This window comes from Zingiber officinale, chromosome 10A (assembly GCF_018446385.1).
Source record: "Zingiber officinale cultivar Zhangliang chromosome 10A, Zo_v1.1, whole genome shotgun sequence".
NCBI lineage: Eukaryota > Viridiplantae > Streptophyta > Magnoliopsida > Zingiberales > Zingiberaceae > Zingiber > Zingiber officinale.
In genome coordinates this window covers 5,817,768-5,831,058 of record NC_056004.1, presented here as the reverse complement: position 1 = coordinate 5,831,058, position 13,291 = coordinate 5,817,768, and the positions used below count along the sequence as shown (strand labels likewise).

At 39.9% G+C, this 13,291-nt stretch overlaps 1 long non-coding RNA gene across 1 annotated transcript; it reads left to right on the top strand.

Moving 5' to 3' along the window:
- Window positions 1-4,073: 4,073 nt before the first annotated feature.
- Window positions 4,074-4,705, top strand: LOC122027929. The gene is made up of 3 exons (XR_006124577.1): window positions 4,074-4,175; window positions 4,269-4,309; window positions 4,649-4,705. It is a non-coding gene; the product is annotated as an uncharacterized LOC122027929 (long non-coding RNA).
- Window positions 4,706-13,291: the final 8,586 nt, after the last annotated feature.

Genomic DNA, 13,291 nt, shown 5'->3' with positions numbered 1-13,291 from the left:
ATTGCCTTGAAAAAAATAAGTATACCCTTCTTAAAACTTACAACTTTGATTAAGATAAATACTTTAATAAAAGCAACTAAAATGCATAAAAAGAAATATGAGATACAAACGATATACTTGGTTTGCAACTGGAGAGATTGCTAATCCAAGGCAAATAAAGTTCAACTAATCGACACCTTCTTCAACACAAGTCGGAGGCGGAGAAGCCTCGTAAAGGACGTTGACAGCTCAGACTTTGAAGAATAGAGTGAAATAACTCGAATATAGAAAGTTTTGTTGAAATCAAGAGCACCAGGGCTCCTTGTATAGGCTCACTGGTCGAAGTGACCATTTGCTGACATGATGCGGTCTGGACACCCAGACCCTCTCTAGGTTCCCCTAACGTGACAAATTCTATCTCCACGCAACGGCTACGCAATGGTGAAGTGATAAGACTTTTTCATCTCAGGGTGCCTGGACCATGTCCAAGTGCCCAAACCGGTACTGACGTGAACCCAAACGTGATCCACAACGACTAGGTTCCCTTTCGGTACCAAAGTGGTCCAGGCGCCCAGATCGGTTAGCCTCGTACTGACCGGTCGATGCCTTCTCTAATCGCTTGCTTTGTCACCGGTCGCTTGGGTGATGCTCCAGCCTTCCAGTGTCGAGCTCACCCAAATCCAACTCTGGTCGCTTGGGTGATACTCCGACCTTCTAGAGTTGAGTTCATCCGAACCCAACTTTGGCTTTCTCCTCGAACAGGCTTCCGCTTCGGCTTCTCGTCCCTCGACAGTGCCACACATGTCCTTCTCACTTCACTGGCATACTCTTCCGCAGCTTCTCGTCCCTCAGATGCACCAAGCCTGTTGACTCAATTCCAATGGCATCCTTCTCGTCTATCGCGCCTTCCGCTCAACTTCTTACATTCCTAAGTCCCTGCACACTGAGATGCAAGGCATCAAATAACATAGAGCTTAACTTGACTTGGTTGATCATATCAAAATCAACATAGGGTACTTACACTTTATTGCCAAACAGGCACCTCGTCGAAGCCTGTTGCTGCAAATCATCAATGGGTCCACGTCGGTAGCACTCCGAGCGGCCGGAGTTGGTCCAAGCGCCCGAATCGTTATAAATCTTTATCATCGCACCATTACGTAGTCATTGTGAGTAGATAAAGCACCCAATTGGGAGCACTCAGAGTCGCCACTTCAACAAACGACTATTTTTGATCAGCGAGCTATAAATATAGCCCTAGTTTTCTTCATTCATTACATCACTTGTACTCGAATTTTCTTACTTTGTTTATGTGCTTTCGATGTTTTGTAAGAGGTTTCTCCACCTACGATGAAAGAAGAATTTTAATGCACTTCATTTGTCTTTGATTAACAGCCTCCCATGGTTATAACCAAGTAAAACCCGGTAGCCACTTTTACTTTTATACAATTTAGTTTTATTTTTTAAAAAAGTGTTTCTAATCAAAGTTGAAAGTTCTAAGAAGAGTATTTTTTGTAATTTTAGGCAATTCACCTCCTCTTGTCGACTGCACGGGACCAATAAGTGGTATCAAAGCAAGGATGTTTCAGAAAGACTAACCATCGACTAAAATACAAGAAATGGCCGAACCAAGCATCTATCCGCCTACGTTCGAGGGGAAGTTCGCCACTTAGAAAAAGAAGATGGAGCTATTTTTCAAAATAGATTTCAAATAATTATTAATAATAAAATATACTTTTGTAGCACCTAAAGATCAACAAGGAGTCGATAAAGAGGAATATCTATGGACAAAAAAGGAGCAAGCTGACTTCGTGACAAACGGTCAAATAGAGTTCCATCTGCTGAGCGCTTTACCATCACAAGAAGTCAACCGGATCGAAGCCTACGAGTCAGTCAAAGAGCTATAGGAGAAGTTCCTGGAGTTTCATGAAGGGGCCACTAAGGCGAAACTCGTAAGATGGGACCTGCTCTGGAACCAAATTATTAACCTATGAATGGAAGAAGATGAAACAACCACACATCTACACTCAAGGATCATGGAGCTGATCATTAGACTCACGAATCTTGAAAAAATGGTAACAAACCGAGATTTGTTAAGGTACACCTTAAATGCATTTCCAAGAACATCCGAGTGGACATCCATAGTCAATCCATTTTACATCTCTAAGGACCTCGAGGTGAGTACACTAGAAAATCTATTTTCTACCTTTGAACTTCACGAATCGAGATGTGCAAGCTTAAAGAATAAAGAAGAAAAGATGGCTCAAAACTTAGCACTAAAGGCTAACCAGAAGGGCGAACCAGATTCAGACACATCTCTTGATGAAAATGAAGCTGCATTTCTAGTAAGAAAATTCAACAAATTCTTTAAGTCTAACAAAGTTAACAAGTCACAAACTAAAAAGCTCTCCTGAAGCAAATGAAAGGTTCAGTGCTACAACTATCAAGAAGAAGGACGGATTAAGGACAACTGTCCAAAATTAAAGAACAAGGACAAGAACAAAAAGCTAATCCGAACGAAGCACAAGAACCTAAAGGCGACATGAGACGAAACATTGTTATCAGAGTCAGATATTGAAGCCTATGCTAAACTTGCGCTAATGGTAAGTCACTAAGAAGACGACGAAACAAGCTCATCCGAAATGAGCATCAAGAGTATCGATGAAAGGGGAGCTACATCAGAGGAAAGCAACAATGAAGGGGGGGTGTCAGATACTGAGATGACAAAGTAAGTTAGGTATGATCTATTAGGGTCGGTTGGTGCTAGAGGGGGGATGAATAACTCGTCACGTTCATTGTCTTGATACTTCGTGATGATGTGCAGCAGAAAAGAACTCGAAGCAAACACTCACAACGTTAACAAGAGGATTTACTTGGTATCCACCTCAAGAAAAGGTGGCTAATCCAAGGATCCACATACGACACACTCACTCCACTATAAAAATACTCCTTCTCGGGAACTACCGGAGGTGGAGAAACCTCTTACAAACTCACAGAACAAGATACAACTCTAAGCAAGAAGTAAATACAAAAGTGTACAAAACAAAACCTCTTCTTGTTTGATCTCTTGTTGATGAAGATGCCTTTGGACTAGTTGGAAAGTGCAACAACACTTATCTTCCACACTCGAAGTCCGGCGAACAGTAGCAGTGGAAGATCGTGTGAGTTGGAGAAGAAGAGTTGCAGCGTTTGAACGCTTCATCGCCTTTATATCTGTGCTTCTAGGGCTTCCAATCGATTGTAGCTCCTCCCAACTGATTGTTGCGTCAGATCCCAGTGATCTTGGCTGTCCAAAACCTGCATCCTGTGTAAAATACTGAAAATTAGCGAATAATGATAAGGGATTTTTCCGGAATTTTTAAAAAAATTCTGGAATTTTTCGGAGACTGTATGACTTCGGTTACGGGGATAAAAACGGGGCCCCGGGAAAAACCTGTTTAAGCTACCCCATTGTAACAAGGAAAAGTTTTCTTTTCCTTTTTCTTTTCTTTATTTTCTTTTCTTTCTTTTGTTTTCCCCGCGTGCCCGAGTTCTTTTTCCCCCGATCCCGATTCTCTTCTTCCTTTCTTCTCTGCCCTAACTGCTCCACCAACCGGCGCCACTCCTCTTCTCCTCTGCGCGCCGACACCGATCCAGCGCCCACGCCGGTCGAGCCACCTTTCCGATCCTTCCTCCCTCACCTCTCGCGACGCCGACCATGTTCTGCTACCCTATCCCTTCCTCTATTCCGGCTGAGCAACGCCGAAAGTTTTCTTTTCTTCGCATTGCCCGATCGCCGGAAGGAAGGGCCAATGTCAGCCGGCCAAGCTTCTTCCTCCCTCGGAGTCACCTTCGGCCAAGGAGAGGTACTGTGCTGAGCCTTGCTCCGACTGCCACGACCTGATCTCTTTGCGTGCCGACACCGTGTGTCCATCGCGTTGTTGCTCTAGTTCCCGATTCGTGGTCGCCGCCGCACGGAGCACCGCCGACTATCTCTGGAGATTTTCTGTTCGCGTGACCTAGTTTGCTTCTTGCTACCAAATCCGAACAAAGCAGCAATGATTGTATCAGGAAGGTGCCACAATCCTGATCGGTTGGTGTCACTGTTGTTTGCTGTCATTGCTAGAGAAAAAGGTCAGCAGCAACTCCTAGTTCCGGTCACTATATTCCCAAGGCACGTGTCTCCGGCAGTGACTCAACAGCCGAATATACAGATTTGGGTAAGTTATGCTCTTGATCTCTAAGGTTTCAAAACCCTAATTACCTACTGGTTAGATGTATAAGCAACTCATGGATATGTTTGGTATCAACAGGATGAAACTGTTGTGGAGATGATCATTATTCATATACTTAGGTGAGCATGCTCAGTGATTTTCTTTAGATTTCTGTAGAGGATGGTTTGTTCTGTACAGATTTTGTATAGGTTATTAGATTTCATCTGAGTTGATCCAATTGGAAATCTTCATTGGAACGAGGATTTGAATTGGTTATTAGGAGGATACATTGATGGTAGATCCTTAAATTTTGTTTCGTATCCTGTTCTTGAAGGATTCGTGCAGAATGTGATTTAGATATGTATAACATATGTAATTGATAAGTTACATATGTGATGTAGGACAGTGATTGGGGGATTTGATTTGGCTAATTAATTTATACGTAATTAGCTAAATTTATATATGCCATGTTGTTACAGGACTGTGATTTGAGACGGACATCTCAACGTTGGATTTCGATCGGATTGGACCCTTCTATTGGAGGCGGGTACCTCTTGACTTATCTTTTATGATATTGTCATTGGATATGCATATTATTTTATAACTACAAGCAATGAACATGTTTGCCTTTGGTATGTCACTGTTTGATATCCATAGCATGTTAGATTTGTCGCCTGTGAAGTATCCGTACTTATATCTGTGATTTGTTACTATGAGTATCTTGTTGCCATGAGTACTTAATTACCATGAGTATCTTAGTTTCTAGAATAAGTGACATACCATGTTTTACTGAGGTTAAGACTAGGTTCTGGACTTTTGGTTTCAGTCATGTGTATCGAGACTGTCTGATACTTAGGTTTTATGCCATGACTGGCTTGTGTACCTCTATTTGTATATCATATATGATTCGTGTACCTAGACCTTGATTCTTGATATGTGCATATTGTTGGTATATATGTTATGGAAGGAGATATGTTTAGGATCTAGGTTGCTATACCATAGAGGATCTGTATGCCCTAGATCCGTGGATTGACCTACTGATACTGTGGTACCCATATTATGTATATATGGATTTTTGCTATGCTGATCAGGATATACCATACTTGTTATGTTCAGGACATATGTTTTGATATTCTATCTGACCTGTGTACTCTAGATTTTGGTATGTGACCATCGCTTTTACAGTACCTATTTTGTATATATGGATATGGTTATGTTGATCAGTTTTTGTTAGGCATAGTGACATGCATCATGATTGCATGCTGTGCGATTGTCGGCTCCACTATGGTTGAGCCCATCGCCAGTTACATGTACTGCACACACCCCCACTCATGGTTTAGTGGTATATCAGGCAGGTGTGTGGCGGTTCTGCTGTTTGGCTCCGTTGGTCTGAGGACTCAGCGTGGTAGCCGGCAGACAGTTCCGCTCTGTTTGGCTCCGCTGGCATTTAGTGTAGCAGCGTAGTAGCCGGCAGACGGTGGACTCTGTTTGGCTCCGTTGGTCAGGTGACTCAGCGTGGTAGCCGGCAGAGATACCTCCCCGTCATCGTGTACCGGGAGTTGAGAGCATTGAGCGCCCCAATTATGATTTGGGGTCACAGGACAGGAGTCGACAAGATCCCGTCCACTCGGTCACTCATCGGGGCGGTGACAGAGTGCACGGTTGTCATAGCCCTACCCACTCGGTCCTGCCATTTGTGTGTGAGATCGACTAGCGTCAGGGGTGACCAGGACGCATCATTAGCATCATATGCATTGATGTATTTTATATTATTGTGATTGTGTTTGCTGCATTTGGTTGCTGCATTTTGGTTGGATGCATACCTTTGACCTGCATACAGGATTATTGACACTTTCGGTTTGACGACCCTTTTGTCTGGATAGGAGTTCCTGGTGAGTACAACTTCCTCAGTTACCTTTCAGTTTTGCATATTCCCTATATATGATTAGGAAGCTGTATTCCATGTTTGTTGCTGTTAGATATATCTTACTACTCATGTCCATTGGTATTCGCTGAGTTGTTGAACTCACCCCCGTTGACACTATCTTTTTCAGGTACCAGGTTATTTATGGTGTCGCTTGGAGCATCCTGTCTGCTGGTCCCCACGTCACATCAGAAGACTTATCGGTTTCACGTATGATTTGTTTGTTTTATGTATCAGTTTGTTTAGCTCTGTACTCTGGTTTTATTTTTGGAGTGTTGATGTTGTTATGTGGTATTTTGTATTTGTTATTGGTTGTGTAAGCCTAGCCGGCTAGCAGTTTTGTGTTTTGGAGTGGGCTGCTTTATTTTTAACTGCGTGGTTGTGTCAGCCAGAGGCTGAATTTGATATTAACTGCGTGGTGTTTGTTTTCTTTTATTGTTATTATTCCAGCCGCATGTGGCTAAGGTATATAGTGCTTGTAGAAAAGTTTCAGATTGTCCGCCGTACAGGGAAGATGCTGTCGAAATTTCTTCGGACAGAGACTCCTCCGGGGCGTGACAATTTAGTGGTATCAGAGCAAGTATACGATACTTGCTATGTGTTTTGGATTTTTGAGATTTATCTGATATCAATTTATTTGGTATCAGAGATAGGCTTACGAGTCTTATTTTCCCGGTGTTTCGGATTTTCTGTTTTGGTCTTCTCGATGTGACTTTTCGGGTTTTGGGACCTGGCAGCAGCAGGACATCTCCAAGCTATAGGAGGTATGTTGGTATATACTGTTGTCCTACCTCTCTGTTAGTATATGCCCTATATTATAGTTTATCATCTGTATTAGCATTCTTTATTAGTATCTGTCTGGTTGATGTAGCACATATTATATGTGATGGGATAGCCACTGATCTTTACCGACCTTAATAGAGATTAAGGAATATAGTCTCTGCAGATCTTTCATATCATACCATTAGTAGTATTAACTTCTGTTACTACTAATTGGTTAGGAGATGGAGGCACATACCAGCCTTTGTTATTATTAGTGTGTAGTAGATAGTACCTTCATATTCATGTTGACTAGTCAGTAGAATACCGATATACTTTAGTTAGTTTTCGTCGGTAGATGATTATTGTACTCTGGTTAGATCGGTCAATAGAAAACTGATTTACACATATTGACTTGGGGTAGTCGTGGGTTGATTTACCTTAGACGCTTGTAGAGGCTTTATTTGTTCTTGATTAGTTAGTAGATGACTTATTTAGTTTTGTTGGTTTGATCAGTAGAGGACAGTCATACTCTATTTTAGAGGTTCGAATCGTTGGATTATTTGTGCTTAGTATGGTATTTAGAGCACATTTGAGTACATGTTTTGTACTGACGTGGAAAAGATTGAATTGACAATATACCATTGTCGATTTGGGTCAGTCTATAGAGGATCGATGTATCCTATTCCATGTGGACTTTAATTTTTGACTGTATGTACCTAGTGGGATAACTTAGAAGGTGACCCTACCGTTTCAGAATGTCAGGTTGATTGGGTCAAATATGTTGATTATCCCTAGCTTTGTTTCGTGTACATATGATTGTAATGAGTTATAGGAGTTCTCTAATGGTTAGTTCATTTGCAGGAAGTGTGAGTATTCACATCTAGATATGGTTATTGTATGTTCCTTGTGGATTATAGCTTCTTAGTTAGCTGTACGTGTCTGATTGACATATTGGTGGTATCTTGTTGATTATGTGTGATTTGTGAATGCACCTGGGTTTTAATATGCCTTATTGGAAGTATATGTTGATTATACTCTTGGCATATGTGTATATTTGTCATGTGAGTGTTGTTTGAGAGGGTATTGTTGATTTTACCTACGATGTTATATGCACACGGGTTCGGTATACATTGTTGGAGGTATCATGGTGAATTATACCTATGATGTGAGTATTTTTGGTGTGTACTAATTGGAGGATTATGTCGATCATACATATGTTGTGTGCGCACGTGTGTCAGATGTATGGTTGGTAGCATCATGATGATTCTACCTATGTTAAATGTAGAATGTTAAATGTCTACATTATGATATTGGTTGTTTTACGCTGTCAACTAATTCTCCCATTAGTGGGTGACCGACCCACTAGGAGGATGATAGAGTTGACTATGGATTTGATTTGCTTACTGGGTGGTTATACCCTAGACTACCCACAGTGATATGTGGTAAAGAGATCTCGTGCAATCTCTAGCTAGATAGGTAGGTGCTTTGGGCCCTTATGTATTGTTGTGGTAGAGCGTAGCTCCCACATGTTATGGATCGTTTGTGGTAGAGCGTAGTTTCCACATATTCTGGATTCCCACATATTTAGGGATTGTTTTGTAGTGGAGCGTTGCTCCTACATATTGCGGATTGTTTGTAGCGGAGCATTGCTCCCATATTTATTGTGGATACATATTTTGGATTATTTGTGGTGGAGCGTTGCTTCCACATATGGAGGATTTCTTGTGGTAGAGCGTTGCTCCCACATATGTGGTATTTCGTGTGATAGAGCATTGCTCTCACACTGGAGGTTCTATTCTTTGGTGATTATATATCGTTGGTGATTAGATCTGTTTATTGTTGGGGATCTTATTGTTAGGAATGTCTATGATACGGACATTATGTGTCTTGGTTTTACCATTAGTGCTTGCGGTGCCCTAGATGTTATCATGGACTCAATGATTTGGGTATCCCTAGAATGTTTGGATCGATTTCCATTGTCTTTGTTGACGATGTGGTGATCTATTTCGGATCCGCGGTGAGTCACGTACACCACCTTTGCTTAGATCTAGAGATGTTTCGACGATAACATCTATATGTGATGATCAGTAGTGCTTATTTGGATTATCTTATGTGATGATGATTAGGACACGCGGTCACCAGTAGGAGTATACCGTGGTTCCACAGGAGATCGAGGTTGTTACCGTTGGGAGTAGACGGAGTCTATAGAAGAGGCTCACAACTTTCTTTGTTTGGCTCGATATTTCCGGAGATACGTTGAGGATTTTTCACGGATTGCTATGTTACTTACACGCCTGATCATGAAAGGCGTGAAGTTTACTTGGACTATGGAATGCAAGACCAGCTTCTAGGAGCTGAAGTGGAGACTAGTGTCGGTTTCGATTTTTGGTTTTACCTTCTGGAGAGGACGGATATGTCCTCTACATCGACGCATCTATTCAGGGTTTGAACGCCGTTCTGATGCAGCATGATAGAGTATTCTTCTATGCTTTTCGTCGGTTGAAGGAGCATGAGAAGAACTACCCTGTACATGATCTGGAGCTAGTCGCCATTATTTTTGCCTTGATGATTTGGCGGCATTATCTATACGATGCATTCAGCAGGAAGTCCAGAGGGACTTTGGCTTGCCACCGAGTTTCAGTTACAGACTTGGTTCAGGGTTTCTCCGAGTTAGACCTTGAGGAGCAGGGACAGACAGAGCAGGGTATTCTGGTTACCCTTTTAATTCCTTTTAATTTTAAAAATTATGGTAGGTTTAATTGATATTTTAGATATCATGAGGGTCAAATTATAAAAATAAATATAAAAATAATCTCATAATATATTTGGTGAATCCAGTAAGAAATAATTTATTTTGGATATCAAAATAATACTTAACTCATTAAATTAATTTCATATCCATGCTAAAAAATTAATTTGCTTGATTTATTCTGTGTGATAAAATCAATTATTTTGTCAATTTTATAGTCATATTTTATACTCAAAATTTTATCTATGAAAAATGGAAACATTATCTACTAATAGAAAAAAATTTAAAATTTTTTGACTGCTATATTATTTTTTATAAAATTTTCAACAGAAATCATATTTTTAAAATAATAATTATTTATAAGATTTATTTTTAAATTTTTTTGTGATAAAATATCATGTTCTCTATTACAATAAATTATTTTAAAATTTTTTGACAGTTAATTATTTTTCTATAAATTCTTTATCAAAATATTAATTTTTAATATTAAAAATTCTCAAAAAAATAATTTTTGAAAATTTAATTTTTTTTACGGATATAATTTCTATTTTATATACTTAAGAAAAAGTTACAAGATTTTTTAAGCTCGAAATATATTTTTAAATAATTTTTTAAAAAATTATATCTTTTTTATAAAATACATTATTATTAAAAAATATTTATTATGAAAATTTATTTATTTTTTAAAATACTTTATTATTTTTTGGGGGGAAGGTTAAAATACTTTATTATTGCTTATATGAATCATGGTTATTCATGAAAATTTTATCATTATTCTGGATTATTATACAAAAAATTTTAAAATTTTTTAAAGAATAAAATTAATTTTAAAAGTATTTTTTTTCAAAAAATGGGTTTTAATTCGTAATAATTCATATTTTTTAAAAGATAATTTCAAAAAAAATTCTAAGTGTTAGTAACTGTTTATGTATTCCTGAAATTTATTTTTCACATTTATTTTGATATTTATCCTTATTTTTTAATGTGATCAAAGAAGGAGAGAAAATATCAAGTCTAAGGGGAGGTATAAGTATAATTTTAATTGTCTTAATTTGCATATTCATTTATTTTACTATTTTGGTTTAACTCTAACTTAACTTGAGTTGATCACATCAAAAAGAGGGAGATTGTAAGTACTCCGTGTTGGTTTTGAAGTGATCAACCAAATTAAGTTAGGCCTTGTGAATTTGATCATTGTGTCTAAGTGTGCAAGATTTTAGGAACACAAGTAGTCGAGTGAAAGACACAACGGACGAGAATGATGACACGAGAATTGAGTCGACAGACTCGGCGCATCCGAGAGACGAGAAGCTGCGGAATAGTACATTGGTGGAGCAAGAAGGACACACGCAACACTTTTGAGAGATGAGAAGCTGAAGCGGAAGATTGCTTGAGGAGAGAAGGTCGGAGTTGAGTTCGGGTGAATTCAACTCTAGATGGCCGGAAATCACCCAAACGACCAGAATGGAAGACCTGACAAAGTCAACTTGAGTTGACCTTGTCCAGGTGCCCGGAGCTGATTCGGGTGCCCGGACCACTTTAGTGCCTAACAGACACCTCATCGAAGCCCGTTGCTACGAATCATTGCTGGGTCAATGTTACCAGCACTCCGAGTGCCTGGTCCGTGATAAATCTTTATCATAACACTGTTACGTAACCGCTGCGAGCAGATAAGGCGCCTAGAGCAAGTCCAAGCGCTCGGAGTTGCCACATCAGCAAATGATTATTTTCGACCAGTAGGCTATAAATATAGCCTGATCTTTTTCATTCATTACAACACTTGTACTCGAATTTTCTTACTCTATTTCTGTGCTTTCAACATTCTGTAAGAGGCTTCTGCGCCTACGACGAAAGGAGAATTTTAACGTGCTTCATTTGTCTTGGATTAACAATCTCGCCGGTTGTAACCAAGTAAAATCCGATAGTCTCTTTTACTCTTATACAGTTTAATTCTATTTTTCTAGCAAATGTTTCTAATCAAAGTCGAAAGTTCCGAGAATAGTGTATTTGTAATTTTAGGTAATTCATCCCCTCCCACCTCTCACCGACCGCATGGGACCAATACTCTCGAGAAAGTATGCCAAGAAAAGGATCTCATCAAGATGTGTGCTCAAAGTTGATTTCCAAAAGGTATTTGACACAGTTAACCTAGCTATACATTGCCAGTTCAGATGTCCACAGCGATACGTTGCATGGATTGAGGAGTGCATTACCACAATCTCCTACTCAGTGGGCATTTGGAGCAGTGCATAGATTTTTCAAGGGACGAAGGGGTTTGTGGCAAGCGGATCCACTATCTCCCTTTCCTGTTCAACTTGTGCTTGGAAAGTGTTCTCGAGGATGATGAAGTGACTATCAGCTCAATTGCTAACTATTTAAGGGAGTTTTGAAGTTTAGTTGGGATGCATCCGAATCTCAACAAGTCCAATTTGTTCATGGTCAGTGTCAACGGTGGCACAACGGGCAGGCTACTAGAGATAACAGGATTCTAACGAGGTTCTTGCCCCTTTTGATACTTGGGCATTCTAATTGCAACGGAGAAATTGAGAACTCGTAATTATGAGCCTTTGACAGAGGTTATCTTGAGGAAATTAGCTTCGTGGCCTAAGCAAACATTATCTTACTCTGGCAAGCTTGAATTGGTGAATATAGTACTTCAAGATATCGAATGCTTCTGGCTTTCCATCTTACCCTTCCCTTGTGCAGTGATCAACAAGATATACATCATATCCTTCGTATGGTCTACCAAATATCCGTCCATCTTTTGAGCCACTATGTGTTTAGCGAAGGAAGGAGGATACGAACTCCACGATTTTCAAACCTAGAATTCAGCGCTTCTGTCCAAGTCATTGTAAACATCCAACGAAAGGACTCCCTTTGAGTACGTTGGATCCATCACCAATACTTGCAACACACCAACATGTGGGAGTGACAAGCCAAAGTATCCGGCACCCCATAATCAAGTGACTGCTCCAGATCACCAATTATCTGTCCGTAACCAAGCTGATTTTGTCCAACAAGTTGTGTCATTGTTGGACGCTTGGTTTGATCCAGAGCTGTGGCGCGGAGTTGTAGTGACATACAATTTCTTTAAACCAAGGAGCAACAAGAAGGCATGGACAACCGTCAGTATAGAAGCTGCACATCATGTCGAAGCATCAGTTCACCATTTGATTACTCATGAACGGTAGGATACACACCAAGAACAGCCTGTTGTACGTAGCCTACAAGACTCACCCGTAGTACCAACAAGCAGATGAGACATCGGACCACCTCTTCTTCAACAATTCTGTCACTATACCTTAGAAGCTAGCTACACATCAGCCAGATATTTCGGACAGTGGCGGAAATGGTGGAAGTTTTCCAACAGCAGTATCAAGGGGGCAGCACGCTCAAGAAGACCTATCGCTTGGAAATGTCATGTGCGGTGTATTTGATTTGGTAAATCATTTGGCAAACTACGTAATATTTTTTTTTATTACGTAGTTTGCCAAATGAAGGGGTGTAGTGTACGAACATTGACAGGTTAATTAAAACGGTCAAACGTATGTCTTTCGAATTTTGGTGGGTTCTCAAGTCCGTGATCGACTTATAATATAATTACCTTTATCAAACAAACATTAAACAAAATGAAAGCATGTGCTAGGGTTGATCTGATCAAATGGCAGTTTAATTTTTTTCTCAATT